Source organism: Pecten maximus, chromosome 3, assembly GCF_902652985.1.
Source record: "Pecten maximus chromosome 3, xPecMax1.1, whole genome shotgun sequence".
Taxonomy (NCBI): domain Eukaryota; kingdom Metazoa; phylum Mollusca; class Bivalvia; order Pectinida; family Pectinidae; genus Pecten; species Pecten maximus.
Genome location: NC_047017.1, coordinates 53,255,221 through 53,274,363, shown reverse-complemented (window position 1 = coordinate 53,274,363; position 19,143 = coordinate 53,255,221). Strand labels below are relative to the sequence as shown.

General features: G+C 40.8%; 1 protein-coding gene across 1 annotated transcript in view; it reads left to right on the top strand.

The window, feature by feature from the left end:
• Positions 1 to 1,104: 1,104 nt before the first annotated feature.
• LOC117324551 (kinesin-like protein KIF26B) overlaps positions 1,105 to 19,143 on the top strand; it is a 385,773-nt gene continuing 367,734 nt past the window's right edge. Inside the window, exon 1 of the mRNA XM_033880465.1 lies at positions 1,105 to 1,154. The gene's annotated coding sequence lies outside the window, so the exon portion shown is untranslated. The remainder of the gene's footprint in view (positions 1,155 to 19,143) is intronic.

Genomic DNA, 19,143 nt, shown 5'->3' with positions numbered 1-19,143 from the left:
CTCCACGAAGTGTTAAACTACGCGAACCATATGTTGTGATTGATGTTAATTTACGACAAGTTAGCTATCAAAAAAGCCTAATTTAACTTTCAACAGGCAGATTTATCACCAAGCATACCTATTCCAGATTTTAAACATGGCATCGTAAAATTACTTTAATGAATTAAAATGTGTCTAACTATGATATACAGTTGACATGGTAGGAACAGAGGCCAGATGTTGATCATCAATTCCCTCCCAAACTCTGACAATTCATGTCGTAGTTTTTACACCCCAGGGGAGGGTTAAGTAGAGGGGACACTCCTTCATTGAACGTCTTAAAATAAATTGGCAGATATGTATACAGAAAGAAGCACGTGCAGCGTACAGGTGAGAAAGATTAATACTTTTCACATTAAAAGTAATTAAACGTTTAGCAATACCATAATCTGGTTCACACATATTTTCATGATTCGTTCAGCTGTCAAAAGTTTTACAATACCATTGACTGTTTGGGAGAGAATTATTTCAATACCAAGAGTTCAAACACAGAGTTTCTCTTTTTTTTGCTCGTTTTGTATCGAGAGAATAATTGCATTGTGTTGGTATTCACATCACGGCAGCGTAAGAGTGTTTAGCTCCTCAAACTAACCAACACTATCTGTTTAAGATAATTCATGAAACTCATATGGGGTAAATCGTATTACAACTGTTAAAATGATAATGTACATCACCACCTCCCTTCCCCCTCCTCCTCCCCCTCCTCCTCCTCCTCATCTAGCTTCACAAATATCAACAATTGGCCAGGATGTGGTAATCCGGTTACCATAGCAACGTTAAATGTTTTGCTCCTGCCGATTTCTTTCCGATATATTTGTTTCTTGTAACGACCTATACACAGTAAACATCCCCTGTTGTAGGTGTTACCACCTAACTTATAATTCCCCTGTCCACACTGTATAAGCAAAACATTTACAGTTTCGAAACACTTGTGAATCAGATCGTAACAGAAAATAAGTTTTTTATTGGCGATGTAGCAAGTGTTGAATAAAAATCGCATATCAAAAATAGCCTTCCGCACTTCCTGTCTGCAAGGAACTATTTTTTGTTCGGTACCAGACGGACGGCGGAAGGCTGGATGGAGGAGGGGTGAGGTGGTGATGGAGTAATCACAGGTAAGTTGATACACTAACTTTCTAATTTAATACATACAATGTGTTTCACTGGAACGATTCATTTCTGATTTATTTTGACATCTGATGTCTAACGTAATTTGAAAAACGACAAAAACAATAATTATTTCCACTTCGGCTGTAACACCCCTTCACCTGTGCAGATATATGAAGATATTTTCGCGTGATTGTTTTGGAATCAGATATTTATCACCTTTAAGCACCTAAGGCGTGTTATTTATTGTAGATTTTGTAGAGTAAACTTTTACTCGGCGTCCATATGTTGTATATGTTCTCTACGTATTCTCGGTTTTTCTCGGGTTTACCCCCTCTCCTTCCCTTCTATTACCCGTCCCATCATTCTTACTCAGGAAGAATCTTATAAAACTTGACAGACTTATATTGTCATTCATTACAAGTGTTTTACATGCACACGGGATTTTATTTATACCTGCAACTGTCTTCAAAGCATTGTGGTGAGAGAGATTGAATAGGCTGGAGGCAGTTATTGCCTTGTACTGCATCACAAGCTCGCACGAGCCTCTGGCCACCACGCGCTCATACGTATTGTAGCTTCTCTGTCTATAAAACTGGTAACGATATCGTTGAATAAGAAACAATGGTGGCTGCTATCAAAGGTGTATTAATTTGTTACAGTTGTGAACGGTAAAGGAAAATAACCTCGGCCGTTTTCTTCAGGGCAAGAATTTTGGCAGTGCCCCTACAACCACTGATATTAGCTATCATTGCTTGTTCAATGTCTGGCGTCTGGAATATGTGCGATGTTTACTCCATCATCATGGTATTGTTTTGGGGCATCAAATATAATCCACATCTGCACAGATATTTGAAATAAAAACCTATTCTGTTATACAGCATGTTCTATAGACCAAAGATAACGCAATTGAATGGTACATGTAGGTTCGGACCGACGAACCGCAATTTCTGTGTTCCACAAATTTACCTAGTGTTTGAATATACATGTATCTGGAGGTTATTTCACTATTTTCCCATGGCGATGTCGTTATCCATACATTACACAATGTAGTATCTATCTGAACAGGAATTTACAAGAACCTAAAATGTAATGCATGTAACTAATAGTTAGATATATACAGAAACAAGCAGAACTCTCCAAACTATAGATCATTCCCAAGTATTACTTCATATACGGGTCGTCGCCAAGTGTTTGTTCCTTCGGATCAATAACACGTGTTAATACATCCCTTTATACAAACGGATACACTTTTCATGAAATGTAACGATAATCTTCATTGAATAGCAACAAGCATGGGGAATCAACATCGAGTGAAGGAGGTTGGCATGTGTTGGAGTTTTAAATGGAAACATCTATGTTTGCAAAAAGTCTTTGACGGGTAACAGGTGTTCTGTGGATCTGTCGGGATAATATAGACATTGACATGACAGGTGACAGGTGTTCAGTGGATCTGTCGGGGTAATATAGACATTGACATGACAGGTGACAGGTGTTCGGTGGATCTGTCGGGGTAATATAGACAATAACATGACAGGTGTTCGGTGGATCTGTCGGGGTAATATAGACATTGACATGACAGATGATAGGTGTTCGGTGGATCTGTCCGGGTAATATAGACATTAACATGACAGGTGACAGGTGTTCAGTGGATCTGTCGGGGTAATTTAGACATTGACATGACAGGTGACAGGTGTTCGGTGGATCTGTCGGGGTAATCTAGACATTGACATGACAGGTGACAGGTGTTCGGTGGATCTGTCGGGGTAATATAGACATTAACATGACAGGTGACAGGTGTTCAGTGGATCTGTCGGGGTAATATAGACATTGACATGACAGGTGACAGGTGTTCAGTGGATATGTCGGAGTAATATAGACATTGACATGACAGGTGACAGGTTTTCAGTGGATCTGTCGGGGTAATATAGACAGTAACATGACAGGTGACAGGTGTTCAGTGGATCTGTCGGGGTAATATAGACATTAACATGACAGGTGTTCAGTGGATCTGTCGGGGTAATATAGACATTGACATGACAGGTGACAGGTGTTCAGTGGATCTGTCGGGGTAATATAGACATTGACATGACAGGTGACAGGTGTTCAGGTGGATCTGTCGGGGTAATATAGACAGTAACATGACAGGTGACAGGTGTTCGGTGGATCTGTCAGGGTAATATAGACAGTAACATGACAGGTGACAGGTGTTCGGTGGATCTGTCGGGGTAATATAGACAATAACATGACAGGTGACAGGTGTTCGGTGGATCTGTCAGGGTAATATAGACAGTAACATGACAGGTGACAGGTGTTCGGTGGATCTGTCGGGGTAATATAGACAGTAACATGACAGGTGACAGGTGTTCAGTGGATCTGTCGGGGTAATATAGACAATAACATGACAGGTGACAGGTGTTCGGTGGATCTGTCAGGGTAATATAGACAGTAACATGACAGGTGACAGGTGTTCAGTGGATCTGTCGGGGTAATATAGACAATAACATGACAGGTGACAGGTGTTCGGTGGATCTGTCGGGGTAATATAGACATTAACATGACAGGTGACAGGTGTTCAGTGGATCTGTCGGGGTAATATAGACATTAACATGACGGGTGACAGGTGTTCAGTGGATCTGTCGGGGTAATATAGACAATAACATGACAGGTGTTCGGTGGATCTGTCGGGGTAATATAGACATTAACATGACAGGTGACAGGTGTTCAGTGGATCTGTCGGGGTAATATAGACATTGACATGACAGGTGACAGGTGTTCAGTGGATCTGTCGGGGTAATATAGACATTGACATGACAGGTGACAGGTGTTCAGTGGATCTGTCGGGGTAATATAGACATTGACATGACAGGTGACAGGTGTTCGGTGGATCTGTCGGGGTAATATAGACAATAACATGACAGGTGTTCGGTGGATCTGTCGGGGTAATATAGACATTGACATGACAGGTGACAGGTGTTCGGTGGATCTGTCCGGGTAATATAGACATTAACATGACAGGTGGCAGGGGTTCAGTGGATCTGTCGGGGTAATATAGACATTGACATGACAGGTGACAGGTGTTCAGTGGATCTGTCGGGGTAATATAGACAATAACATGACAGGTGTTCGGTGGATCTGTCGGGGTAATATAGACATTGACATGACAGGTGACAGGTGTTCTGTGGATCTGTCGGGGTAATATAGACAATAACATGACAGGTGACAGGTGTTCAGTGGATCTGTCGGGGTAATATAGACATTGACATGACAGGTGACAGGTGTTCAGTGGATCTGTCGGGGTAATATAGACAGTAACATGACAGGTGACAGGTGTTCAGTGGATCTGTCGGGGTAATATAGACATTGACATGACAGGTGACAGGTGTTCAGTGGATCTGTCGGGGTAATATAGACATTAACATGACAGGTGACAGGTGTTCAGTGGATCTGTCGGGGTAATATAGACATTGACATGACAGGTGACAGGTGTTCAGTGGATCTGTCGGGGTAATATAGACAAAAACATGACAGGTGTTCGGTGGATCTGTCGGGGTAATATAGACAGTAACATGACAGGTGACAGGTGTTCAGTGGATCTGTCGGGGTAATATAGACATTGACATGACAGGTGACAGGTGTTCAGTGGATCTGTCGGGGTAATATAGACAGTAACATGACAGGTGACAGGTGTTCAGTAGATCTGTCGGGGTAATATAGACATTGACATGACAGGTGACAGGTGTTCAGTGGCTCTGTCGGGGTAATATAGACATTGACATGACAGGTGACAGGTGTTCAGTGGATCTGTCGGGGTAATATAGACATTAACATGACAGGTGACAGGTGTTCGGTGGATCTGTCGGGGTAATATAGACATTGACATGACAGGTGACAGGTGTTCGGTGGATCTGTCGGGGTAATATAGACATTGACATGACAGGTGTTCAGTGGATCTGTCGGGGTAATATAGACAATAACATGACAGGTGACAGGTGTTCGGTGGATCTGTCGGGGTAATATAGACATTGACATGACAGGTGACAGGTGTTCGGTGGATCTGTCGGGGTAATATAGACATTAACATGACAGGTAACAGGTGTTCGGTGGATCTGTCGGGGTAATATAGACAATAACATGACAGGTAACAGGTGTTCGGTGGATCTGTCGGGGTAATATAGACATTGACATGACAGGTGACAGGTGTTCGGTGGATCTGTCGGGGTAATATAGACATTGACATGACAGGTGTTCGGTGGATCTGTCGGGGCAATATAGACAATAACATGACAGGTGACAGGTGTTCAGTGGATCTGTCGGGGTAATATAGACATTAACATGACAGGTGACAGGTGTTCAGTGGATCTGTCGGGGTAATATAGACAATAACATGACAGGTGTTCGGTGGATCTGTCGGGGTAATATAGACATTAACATGACAGGTGACAGGTGTTCGGTGGATCTGTCGGGGTAATATAGACAATAACATGACAGGTGACAGGTGTTCAGTGGATCTGTCGGGGTAATATAGACATTGACATGACAGGTGACAGGTGTTCGGTGGATCTGTCGGGGTAATATAGACAGTAACATGACAGGTGACAGGTGTTCAGTGGATCTGTCGGGGTAATATAGACAGTAACATGACAGGTGACAGGTGTTCAGTGGATCTGTCGGGGTAATATTGGCATTAACATATACTCTGAACAATTGAATAGTTTTTACGTTTTATTCCTATTTTTATTCTGATACAACTTTTATATTTGACACGGAAACATGACGCCAATTGAAAAAAAATAGCATTTTCGATCGAACTTGCATTGAGCTATATTCAAGATAGTATCTGAATTTGTATGCATCTTTACGACGCCTAAACACCAATTACACACCGGTTCTGCTACTTCAAATTGTTGTTAACCCACAAAGTGCCAATTGAAAATGGTAAAAAAATATTATGCAAACAGTAAAGCCATACTACCCTAGATGCGTGCCTGATTTAACTTCATGTCAATTTCATGTCACAGGGAGTCTTAAGGTCCTGATGTCGCTAGGGTGGCTGATCAAACCGGCCTAATTCTGATAACATCGACATACCCAGCAGGTTTTAAATAGTGACAAACAAAAACACAAAACAGAGGGAAACTTGTCGTCAATTTAGTTCTGCGGTAAAAGATCATTTAATGGGTTTGAACTTTGCTATAATAATTGGTTTTAAACGGAGATATTGTTCAGCGTTTATCGTGATGTAAACGGAGACATGGTTTATTGTGATGTAAACGGAGACATGGTTTATCGTGATGTAAACGGACACATGGCTTATCGTGATGTAAACGGAGACATGGTTTATCGTGATGTAAACGGAGACATTGGTTATCGTGATGTAAACGGAGACATGGTTTATCGTGATGTAAACGGAGACATGGTTTATCGTGATGTAAACGGAGACATGGTTTATCGTAATGAAAACGGAAACATGGTTTATCGTGATGTAAACGGAGACATGGTTTATCGTGATGTAAACGGAGTCATGGTTTATCGTGATGTAAACGGAGATATGGTCTATCGTGATGTAAACGGAGACATGGTTTATCGTGATGTAAACGGAGATATGGTTTATCGTGATGTAAACGGAGACATGGTTTATCGTTATGTAAACGGAGAAATGGTTTATCGTGATGTAAACGGACACATGGTTTATCGTGATGTAAACGGAGACATGGTTTATCGTGATGTAAACGGAGACATGGTTTATCGTGATGTAAACGGAGACATGGTTTATCGTGATGTAAACGGAGATATGGTTTATCGTGATGTAAACGGAGACATGGTTTATCGTGATGTAAACGGAGACATGGTTTATCGTGATGTAAACGGAGACATGGTTTATCGTGATGTAAACGGAGAAATGGTTTATCGTGATGTAAACGGAGACATGGTTTATCGTGATGTAAACGGACACATGGCTTATCGTGATGTAAACGGAGACATGGTTTATCGTGATGTAAACGGAGACATTGTTTATTGTGATGTAAACGGAGATATGGTTTATCGTGATGTAAACGGAGATATGGTTTATCGTGATGTAAACGGAGATATGGTTTATCGTGATGTAAACGGAGACATGGTTTATCGTGATGTAAACGGAGACATGGTTTATCGTGATTTAAACGGAGACATGGTTTATCGTGATGTAAACGGAGACATGGTTTATCGTGATGTAAACGGAGACATGGTTTATCGTGATGTAAACGGAGACATGGTTTATCGTGATGTAAACGGAGACATTGTTTATCGTGATGTAAACGGAGACATTGTTTATCGTGATGTAAACGGAGACATGGTTTATCGTGATGTAAACGGAGACATTGTTTATCGTGATGTAAACGGAGGTATGGTTTATCGTGATGTAAACGGAGACATGGTTTATCGTGATGTAAACGGAGACATGGTTTATCGTGATGTAAACGGAGATAGGGTTTATCGTGATGTAAACGGAGACATGGTTTATCGTGATGTAAACGGAGACATTGTTTATTGTGATGTAAACGGAGACATGGTTTATCGTGATGTAAACGGAGACATGGTTTATCGTGATGTAAACGGAGACATGGTTTATCGTGATGTAAACGGAGACATGGTTTATCGTGATGTAAACGGAGACATGGTTTATCGTGATGTTAACGGAGACATGGTTTACCGTGATGTAAACGGAGAAATAGTTTATCGTGATGTGAACGGATATATGTTTATCGTGATGTAAACGGAGAAATGTTTATCGTGATGTTGACGGAGATATGGTTTATCGCGATATTAGCAGAGTTCACTACTTGTAAAGTGGAAGATATCAAAAAACATCTTTCGGATAGGCAAGACTTTCATTCAGTGGGAAATATCCCCCCGATTTACAGTATTATTTCTAACGTAGAACTGGTTTGAAATAAACGAAGCGATGCTTCATTATAAGTAAAAAAAATTGTCTATCCAGTAAAAAACTGATCTGATATAGTCCAATTATAATTCTTCCAACAGACATTGATGCCATGCGAGTGGGGTTTAAAAAAAAATTATGAAACCCGAAAAAATGCGCGATATACATTTTACTGTCAGGCCCATTAAAAACTTTCTGACACACCTGGAGAACCTAACATCACCAAAATGTTTGATTCCTTTGATGATCTGACATAAAAAGGTTTCATGGAGCGTCAACATGTTAGCCATTCTTTGTGTGTTCCTAGGATAATGGTGAACTTAGTGTGCAGAAAATAATATCTCTGATGATGTTCACATAGTGAGCTGCCCAATAGCACACTGTGTAGTAACAGAAATTAATCCGTATATTATCAATTAAAAGAAATACTCAAGATGTTGTTCCAAATATTAACGAACAGAAAGCAAGTATTACTTTATTTAGATATAAACTTGATTTCAATTTACTATCAACACCAGTTAAATCAGCTATAATAGGATCCCGAAACGAGTTATAAAAAAACTTATATAAATCCGTCATCATGAAAATGTAACTTATATAAATCCGTCATCATGATACACGTAACTTATATAAATCCTTCATCATGATACATATAACTTATATAAATCCGTCATCATGATACATGTAACTTATATAAATCCGTCATCATGATAATGTAACTTATATAAATCCGTCATCATGATACATGTAACTTATATAAATCCGTCATCATGATACATGTAACTTATATAAATCCTTCATCATGATACATATAACTTATATAAATCCGTCATCATGATACATGTAACTTATATAAATCCGTCATCATGATAATGAACTTATATAAATCCGTCATCATGATACATGTAACTTATATAAATCCGTCATCATGATACATGTAACTTATATAAATCCTTCATCATGATACATATAACTTATATAAATCCGTCATCATGATACATGTAACTTATATAAATCCGTCATCATGATAATGAACTTATATAAATCCGTCATCATGATACATGTAACTTATATAAATCCGTCATCATGATACATGTAACTTATATAAATCCGTCATCATGATAATGTAACTTATATAAATCCGTCATCATGATACATAAACTTATATAAACCCCTCACCATAGTTATCCGGGTTTAGAATACCATTTAGAGTTTTAGGCTCCCGGTGTTAAAGATGCCTATTTTAAAATCCTTAATCATAATACAGTATACATGAAAACAAAGGCTTAAGGTTTCCACCTTCTTTTGTAATCGTGACATGCGGAAAAATAAAGTACATGAAATGTCGGAAACAGAAATCAATTCGAAGGCGCGGTTGTAATCCGCCATACCAGACAAGTGAGGACATAAAATATTTAATTCAAAACATTTAAGAAAAACTATCCGTCTCAAATATCAAACTTTCTGTTTAATCACGCTATATCTGAACAGCGAGCACGTAAACGACTGTATCTCAGAAACCCAATAAGCATCGTGAAGTGGAAATAAAGATAAAGAGACGAAACATCACGACATCAGCATGATTGTAGGGAATGGAGGATCCTTCATGCTGTAAAGACCCAAAAGCGTTTTAGTGAATCTGACAATCTGGATCGTCTAAGCGCTTAAACGAATAAGATATATCGTTATCAATGTCGTGGCAACGCCTTAAAAGTCACGTGACCTTGTTTTATGGAATTTTTACTGTGATTTATTACCCATTGTAATGAGAAACGATTATCTAGACCATAATAAACAACCAGAAGCGCAAAACAAACACACAAATATCATCGTGTTGAAGACTGGAGATTATACACATATTACGTAACACACAAAACACGCTATCTACGTACTGGTCTAAGTGTTAATGTTCATCAAGTGTGATGAAATGTTCCTTTCTTATCACATTTAAATTGGAACAAAGTAATGAAATGCCTTTAGTATCTTCTTGGCATTTACAATCTATCTTCCATGCCTCGTCAGTTCACTCTCCTTAACAAAGTCCACACATTTGTCTCTCCCATTTTTAACAGTGCTGGATTTGAGGAGGAAATTACGTTGTAACCTAAGTATTACCAAATAAGAAGATAATTTCTCTCGTGAAGGTTATGATTGAAGCGGCTCTTGCTCAGTTTTGGGGAGTTTATTTTAATTCAGGCACATGTACTGCTGTTTTAAATGATGAAACAACTATAGTTTCGATAACGGATGTGCTTTTTACGGCACTACGTCGACTAGATAACTCCTCTAAATCTCTACCCGCTAGGTAGCGCTCTACGGCACTACGTCGACTAGATAACTCCTCTAAATCTCTATCCGCTAGGTAGCGCTCTACGGCACTACGTCGACTAGATAACTCCTCTAAATCTCTATCCGCTAGGTAGTGCTCATCTATCAGATTTTGAATATGACGTCATGCATTTTGTTCCCGATCACTCAAACCATTTGGCGGGAAGTCCCACGTGAACACGTCCGCTATATAACGCCTTCCTTAACCTGTTGTTGGTTCGAGAATGTTAGTAACATTCTATAAAATAATCATTGATGAGAAACTATGAAGTCAAATTGTCTAGATTAACAGGGTCCGTTTGAACCAGTTATGAAGATTCAGTTACCTACAGACTAAAGCTGAAGGATAGCCAGAGTCAAAGGTCCTTGTTACATTTGTATATTGAACCTCACTAAAAACCAAAGTCCATTGAGATACTATCGGGGTCAAACCAAGACTTCTGTAATGTGAAGGTTCTATTGTAACTTAGTGCAACGCGTCCGGTCTAACAAGGTTAGTGTAACTTAGTAACAAGGTTAGTGTAACACGTTCTGTCTAACAAGGTTAGTGTAACTTAGTAACAAGATTAGTGTAACACGTTCTGTCTAACAAGGTTAGTGTAACACGTCCTGTCTAACAAGGTTAGTGTAACACGTCCTGTCTAACAAGGTTAGTGCAACACGTCCTGTCTAACAAGGTTAGTGTAACACGTCCTGTCTAACAAGGTTAGTGTAACACGTCCTGTCTAACAAGGTTAGTGTAACACGTCCTGTCTAACAAGGTTAGTGTAACACGTCCTGTCTAGCAAGGTTAGTGTAACGTGTCCTGTCTAACAAGGTTAGTGTAACACGTCCTGTCTAACAAGGTTAGTGTAACACGTCCTGTCTAACAAGGTTAGTGTAACGTGTCCTGTCTAACAAGGTTAGTGTAACGTGTCCTGTCTAACAAGGTTAGTGTAACACGTCCTGTCTAACAAGGTTAGTGTAACGTGTCCTGTCTAACAAGGTTAGTGTAACACGTCCTGTCTAACAAGTTAGTGTAATACGTCCTGTCTAACAAGGTTAGTGTAACACGTCCTGTCTAACAAGGTTAGTGTAACACGTCCTGTCTAACAAGGTTAGTGTAACACGTCCTGTCTAACAAGGTTAGTGTAAGGTGTCCTGTCTAACAAGGTTAGTGTAACACGTCCTGTCTAACAAGGTTAGTGTAACACGTCCTGTCTAACAAGGTTAGTGTAACACGTCCTGTCTAACAAGGTTAGTGTAACGTGTCCTGTCTAACAAGGTTAGTGTAACACGTCCTGTCTAACAAGGTTAGTGTAATACGTCCTGTCTAACAAGGTTAACTTTTACTAGTGTATAGTTTGTAATATTCCGGAGGGATTTAATTTTGCTATATTCTCGGTCCTTAGATACAGCGCAAAAATAAATACTAAGCTAGTTAATATTATTAATATAATTACATTACATATACACAGAAATATATAGAAATGTTGGCCTGTTTACTGCAGAATATTTAAATGACGGTGTTGTTGGACATGTTATACATGACTAGGTCAATCGCGAAGTACGTGTATTAGCCCCGCGGAATTATACATCAAAATGCAAGAATATCAAGGCACCGTTGTATTTGAAATTAAAGTGCGCACTAACAAAACTTGCCGACTACTTCTATATAATACGTGCAGACTTCTTCAAACAACGTATAAGTAGATGAGATGAACGTGTAACCTTTTAAAGGTGTCTCAATTGATATGTTCGTGGAACAAACACATGCATTCATGTGTAAACGTCAGCGGTTAAAACATACTTGTTTCAAGTTGAACGTGTATAACACATGCTTTTTTAATTAAAACTTAACAGCTGCCGAAATATCTTTGAACTTTTTGTCCTGATCTGAATGTGGTTTGCCTATCTTCCTGAACACTTTTTCATTGAACATCTTCCTGTGTATATTTTGATGGGAAGGTGTCTTTTCTTCATTAGCTCGTTGCGCCAGCCAATAAAAGTAAGTTTACACATCTTCTGAGATATGTCCGTCACAAGTAGCCTTCCGCTACCACCTAATGAGAACGTTCCTTGTTTTTGTTGGAAATATATGCCGAATTGGCCAACTTTATTCTTAGTGGAATGTAAACTTCATTTTACATTGAAGAAAGCAACTTTAATCTACAAGATTTTAAAAATGTCCGTGTCGACTGAATATAAATGGAATATGAATGGTTAGAGTTAATGGTACAGAAAAAGTTAGTTGTGATGGTGAAGGTTAAAATACCTAACCTCCTTCTAAATGACTTGTGGAATGTTTATTTGTGTGATGATGGTTTACTGCAAATTGAAGTTATTTCATTTTCTTTCAAATAGCTAATTTAACAAAACAGATCGTACTATTCACTCGCTGTTCGCTGTTATACAAGTAGATTTATTGCAAAGAGCAATGTTTGAAATATAGTTTTGAATATGCTTGTCATTATTTTGAAAAGTTTGCAGCTCCAAAATGAATCATTAAATACATTATACGAAATCTACATGTATATATAGGAAAAAACATAAATGGCCGGATCCGTTGAAGAAAAGTTGATCCATGCAATAATTATCACCACTGAGATTGATAAAGTAACGACAAACATCCTAATCTTGATTGACCACGGTATGCTCGGGTACCAGTACCAATAACCTTGATGGACCACGGTATGTATGCTCGGGTACCAGTACCAATAACCTTGATGGACCACGGTATGTATGCTCGGGTACCAGTACCAATAACCTTGATGGACCACGGTATGTACGGGTACCAGTACCAATAACCTTGATGGACCACGGTATGTATGCTCGGGTACCAGTACCAATAACCTTGATGGACCACGGTATGTATGCTCGGGTACCAGTACCAATAACCTTGATGGACCACGGTATGTACGGGTACCAGTACCAATAACCTTGATGGACCACGGTATGTATGCTCGGGTACCAGTACCAATAACCTTGATGGACCACGGTATGTACGGGTACCAGTACCAATAACCTTGATGGACCACGGTATGTATGTACGGGTACCAGTACCAATAACCTTGACTGACCACGGTATGTACGGGTACCAGTACCAATAACCTTGATGGACCACGGTATGTATGTACGGGTACCAGTACCAATAACCTTGATGGACCACGGTATGTACGGGTACCAATAACCTTGATGGACCACGGTATGTACGGGTACCAGTACCAATAACCTTGATGGACCACGGTATGTATTTACGGGTACCAGTACCAATAACCTTGATGGACCACGGTATGTACGGGTACCAATAACCTTGATGGACCACGGTATGTATGTACGGGTACCAGTACCAATAACCTTGATGGACCACGGTATGTATGTACGGGTACCAGTACCAATAATCTTGATGGACCACGGTATGTACGGTTACCAGTACCAGAGATTATCGGTCTTATAATGCGCCTAGTGATAAAGAAGCACATATGAGAAGTAGATATATATACTTAATTAAAGCACAAACTTTAAACCCGAACATGTAATGTACATATCGACATGCATGCATGTTGATGATCATTGGCGTACGCTCGTCGAAATACACAAACGCGCACATAAACACTTGTGATACTTCACTGACAGAAGAAGCTAATTACCATTTAAAATTCGCTACTTAAAATTAATTATCTCTTTACGTTCCTTACATAGTTTGATCAGACTCTGCCATTTTATCTTACATCGTATGTAATTTTTACTGACACTGATAAGATGGTGTAATTTCAGTTTCACATCACGCGCGCTTCACGTGCATTTAAATTGTAGCGTGAAAATAACTCCACAACTTCTACAACAATTCAAAGGGCCCGCTGTGCTATGAAACAGTTCTACCGGGGAAAGGGACTGCTACAAAGTCATAAGAAATGAAAGCTATATATTAATTTTCTACGGCTTTCTGTTCAGGATGTTTTTTTTCTTTCAAGATAAATTCACGTGGCTGTTTCACGTCTTGTTTTTTCGAGGTTGAGATATACTGACCAATTCTTCCTTCCTGATTCCGTAGTATTGTTTTACATCCATTTGAAAATAACAGCTGTGAGATATTATCGCTGTATGAGCTATAATGGTTGGCGTTCTTTAGCACTGCGTACAGTAATTGACAAGTGAGCGCGTGCTTTGCACGTGAACGACTCTTTACACCGGTTTCTTACAATTAGCTCCTACTCGAAGACAAGACAGAACACTCGTGTTGAAAAAATGCTGTCTTTGGAGAATGGGTCTCTGAATATAACGAATAAACCTCTACATCATACGAACCATTAAAGCAAAATTAGTTAATTTTAATCTTACATCGCTGTTTGTGTTTGTATATATCGATGCCACGCGATGTTACGTGCCTGATGTTCCAGATTGAATTATATTATTGGGTATGTGATTGTGAAGTTTATGAGGTACTTTGGTGGATAAACATTAAATATTTCAACTTACTATTAGCGTCGCTTACCTTATTGTTACCCTTCCGGAACACCTACCTTATTGTTACACTTCCGGAACACGTACCTTATTGTTACCCTTCCGGAACACCTACCTTATTGTTACCCTTCCGGAACACCTACCTTAGTGTTACCCTTCCGGAACACCTACCTTATTGTTACCCTTCCGGAACACCTAACATAGCGTTACCCTTCCGGAACACCTAACATAGCGTTACCCTTCCGGAACACCTAACATAGTGTTACCCTTCCGGAACACCTACCTTAGTGTTACCCTTCCGGAACACCTAACATAGTGTTACCCTTCCGGAACACCTACCTTATTGTTACCCTTCCGGAACACCTACCTTAGCGTTACCCTTCCGGAACACCTACCTTAGTGTTACCCTTCCGGAACACGTACCTTAGTGTTAATCTTCCGGAACACCTACCTTAGTGTTACCCTTCCGGAACACCTACCTTATTGTTACCCTTCCGGAACACCTACCTTAGCGTTACCCTTCCGGAACACCTACCTTAGTGTTACCCTTCCGGAACACGTACCTTAGTGTTAATCTTCCGGAACACCTACCTTAGTGTTACCCTTCCGGAACACCTACCTTAGTGTTACACTTCCGGAACACCTACCTTATTGTTACCCTTCCGGAACACCTACCTTAGTGTTACCCTTCCGGAACACGTACCTTAGTGTTACCCTTCCGGAACACCTACCTTAGTGTTACCCTTCCGGAACACGTACCTTAGTGTTACCCTTCCGGAACACCTACCTTAGTGTTACCCTTCCGGAACACCTACCTTAGTGTTACCCTTCCGGAACACGTACCTTAGTGTTACCCTTCCGGAACACGTACCTTAGTGTTACCCTTCCGGAACACCTACCTTATTGTTACCCTTCCGAAACACATACCTTAACGTTACCCTTCCGGAACACCTACCTTAGCGTTACCCTTCCGGAACACCTACCTTAGCGTTACCCTTCCGGAACACCTACCTTAGCGTTACCCTTCCGGAACACCGACCTTAGTGTTACCCTTCCGGAACACCTACCTTATTGTTACCCTTCCGGAACACCTACCTTAGCGTTACCCTTCCGGAACACCTACCTTAGCGTTACCCTTCCGGAACACCTACCTTATTGTTACCCTTCCGGAACACCTACCTTAGCGTTACCCTTCCGGAACACCTAACATAGCGTTACCCTTCCGGAACACCTACTTTAGTGTTACCCTTCCGGAACATCTACCTTATTGTTACCCTTCCGGAACACCTAACATAGCGTTACCCTTCCGGAACACCTAACATAGCGTTACCCTTCCGGAACACCTACCTTAGCGTTACCCTTCCGGAACACCTACCTTAGCGTTACCCTTCCGGAACACCTACCTTATTGTTACCCTTCCGGAACACCTACCTTAGCGTTACCCTTCCGGAACACCTAACATAGCGTTACCCTTCCGGAACACCTACTTTAGTGTTACCCTTCCGGAACATCTACCTTATTGTTACCCTTCCGGAACACCTAACATAGCGTTACCCTTCCGGAACACCTAACATAGCGTTACCCTTCCGGAACACCTACCTTAGCGTTACCCTTCCGGAACACCTACCTTAGCGTTACCCTTCCGGAACACCTACCTTATTGTTACCCTTCCGGAACACCTACCTTAGCGTTACCCTTCCGGAACACCTACCTTAGCGTTACCCTTCCGGAACACCTACCTTAGTGTTACCCTTCCGGAACACCTACCTTATTGTTACCCTTCCGGAACACCTACTTTAGTGTTACCTTTCCGGAACACCTACCTTATTGTTACCCTTCCGGAACACCTACCTTAGTGTTACCCTTCCGGAACACCTACCTTATTGTTACCCTTCCGGAACACCTACCTTATTGTTACCCTTCCGGAACACCTACCTTATTGTTACCCTTCCGGAACACCTACCTTAGCGTTACCCTTCCGGAACACCTACCTTAGTGTTACCCTTCCGGAACACCTACCTTAGTGTTACCCTTCCGGAACACCTACCTTAGTGTTACCCTTCCGGAACACCTACCTTAGTGTTACCCTTCCGGAACACCTACCTTAGCGTTACCCTTCCGGAACACCTACCTTAGCGTTACCCTTCCGGAACACCTACCTTAGTGTTACCCTTCCGGAACACCTACCTTAGTGTTACCCTTCCGGAACACCTACCTTAGTGTTACCCTTCCGGAACACCTACCTTAGTGTTACCCTTCCGGAACACCTACCTTAGTGTTACCCTTCCGGAACACCTACCTTAGTGTTACCCTTCCGGAACACCTACCTTAGTGTTACCCTTCCGGAACACCTACCTTAGTGTTACCCTTCCGGAACACCTACCTTAGTGTTACACTTCCGGAACTACCTACCTTAGTGTTACCCTTCCGGAACACCTACCTTAGTGTTACCCTTCCGGAACACCTACCTTAGTGTTACCCTTCCGGAACACCTACCTTAGTGTTACCCTTCCGGAACACCTACCTTAGTGTTACCCTTCCGGAACACCTACCTTATTGTTACCCTTCCGGAACACCTACCTTAGTGTTACACTTCCGGAACACCTACCTTAGCGTTACCCTTCCGGAACACCTACCTTAGCGTTACCCTTCCGGAACACCTACCTTAGTGTTACACTTCCGGATTACCTACCTTAGTGTTACCCTTCCGGAACACCTACCTAAGTGTTACCCTTCCGGAACACCTACCTTAGTGTTACCCTTCCGGAACACCTACCTTATTGTTACCCTTCCGGAACACCTACCTTAGTGTTACCCTTCCGGAACACCTACCTTAGTGTTACTCTTCCGGAACACCTACCTTAGTGTTACCCTTCCGGAACACCTACTTTAGTGTTACCCTTCCGGAACACCTACCTTAGTGTTACCCTTCCGGAACACGTACCTTATTGTTACCCTTCCGGAACACCTACCTTATTGTTACCCTTCCGGAACACCTACCTTAGTGTTACCCTTCCGGAACACCTACCTTAGTGTTACCCTTCCGGAACACCTACCTTAGTGTTACCCTTCCGGAACACCTACCTTAGTGTTACACTTCCGGATTACCTACCTTAGTGTTACCCTTCCGGAACACCTACCTTAGCGTTACCCTTCCGGAACACCTACCTTATGACAGTTTTCGGTGATCTTGTTTTTCATACACACTAAACCACAATGCTATGTCGCACAAACATTGACTGCTAATGCATATATAAAAGTACTATTTACGTGTATGTTTGTAAAATCTCTTGGTAAAGTCTGTCCGTCCACCCCCCCCCCCCCCCCCCCTTCTACCTACCCCCCCCCCCCCCTCACAATTACACCGCACCAACCCCCACCCACCCAAACTTTGAGAATGAATTTGATACTAGAAATGATATTGAATCTTCTTTTAAAACACTCCTTTATGACTTTGACAAGCACATCAGATGCAAAGAACACAAATGTCAGTATTTGTCGTGGTCACTGCATGAAACGCCTGTTCTAAATATGCCTACATGTATTCCGTAAAAAAATGAGCAAAAGTTCATATTTTATATTTCAAACATGTTTTTGCTTCTTTGAAGAAAATTTTCAAAGTGTTATTCTACTTGGCGTTTTCGTGTAATCTTCAATAAAATTTCAGACAATTTCTTATACTACAAAATAAAAGCACGTGTATAATTTTGTTCAAAAGTGGGAGCGATTTATGAACATCTCCATTACTATTTGTTTCACTCAACAGGCGCGTTTTCCTTTGAATCTTTATCTGATGATATTTCCAGGAGTATGATATGAGATCTGTTCTGTCCGATTTAGAATTAATTTCTAAAGACAGAGATTTAAAGGTTCCCCGATGTAAACCTTCCCACGTCTTCGAGTTATAGTTTCGGAAATGTGTTTAGACAGATGCTTCAAGATGTTTTCATTTAACGAGTGCAGATCAAATCGAATCAGAATCTCAATGGCGCTTGATCTTTAACTGTTGGCTCTGCTGGGGTTTAAAGAACAGTGGACGAGTAATCAGGTGACCCTAATTGCTGGAATAGGCAATGTGATTCCGTTTTTCTCCTGGCCTCTGGGATTACATTCAATATAAACATTATCGTTGAAGGGATAGTTTCGCTAACCATCTGGACGAGTAGGACACTCTGTAAATCCAAATGTTTTATTTTAGAAGGTATGCTGTTTTTATAAACTGCCCGAGAGATAAAATTATCAAAGATGTTGTTTCTCAAGAGAATAGCAAGCTTGGAAAATAAAAACGATCTTGTATGTTT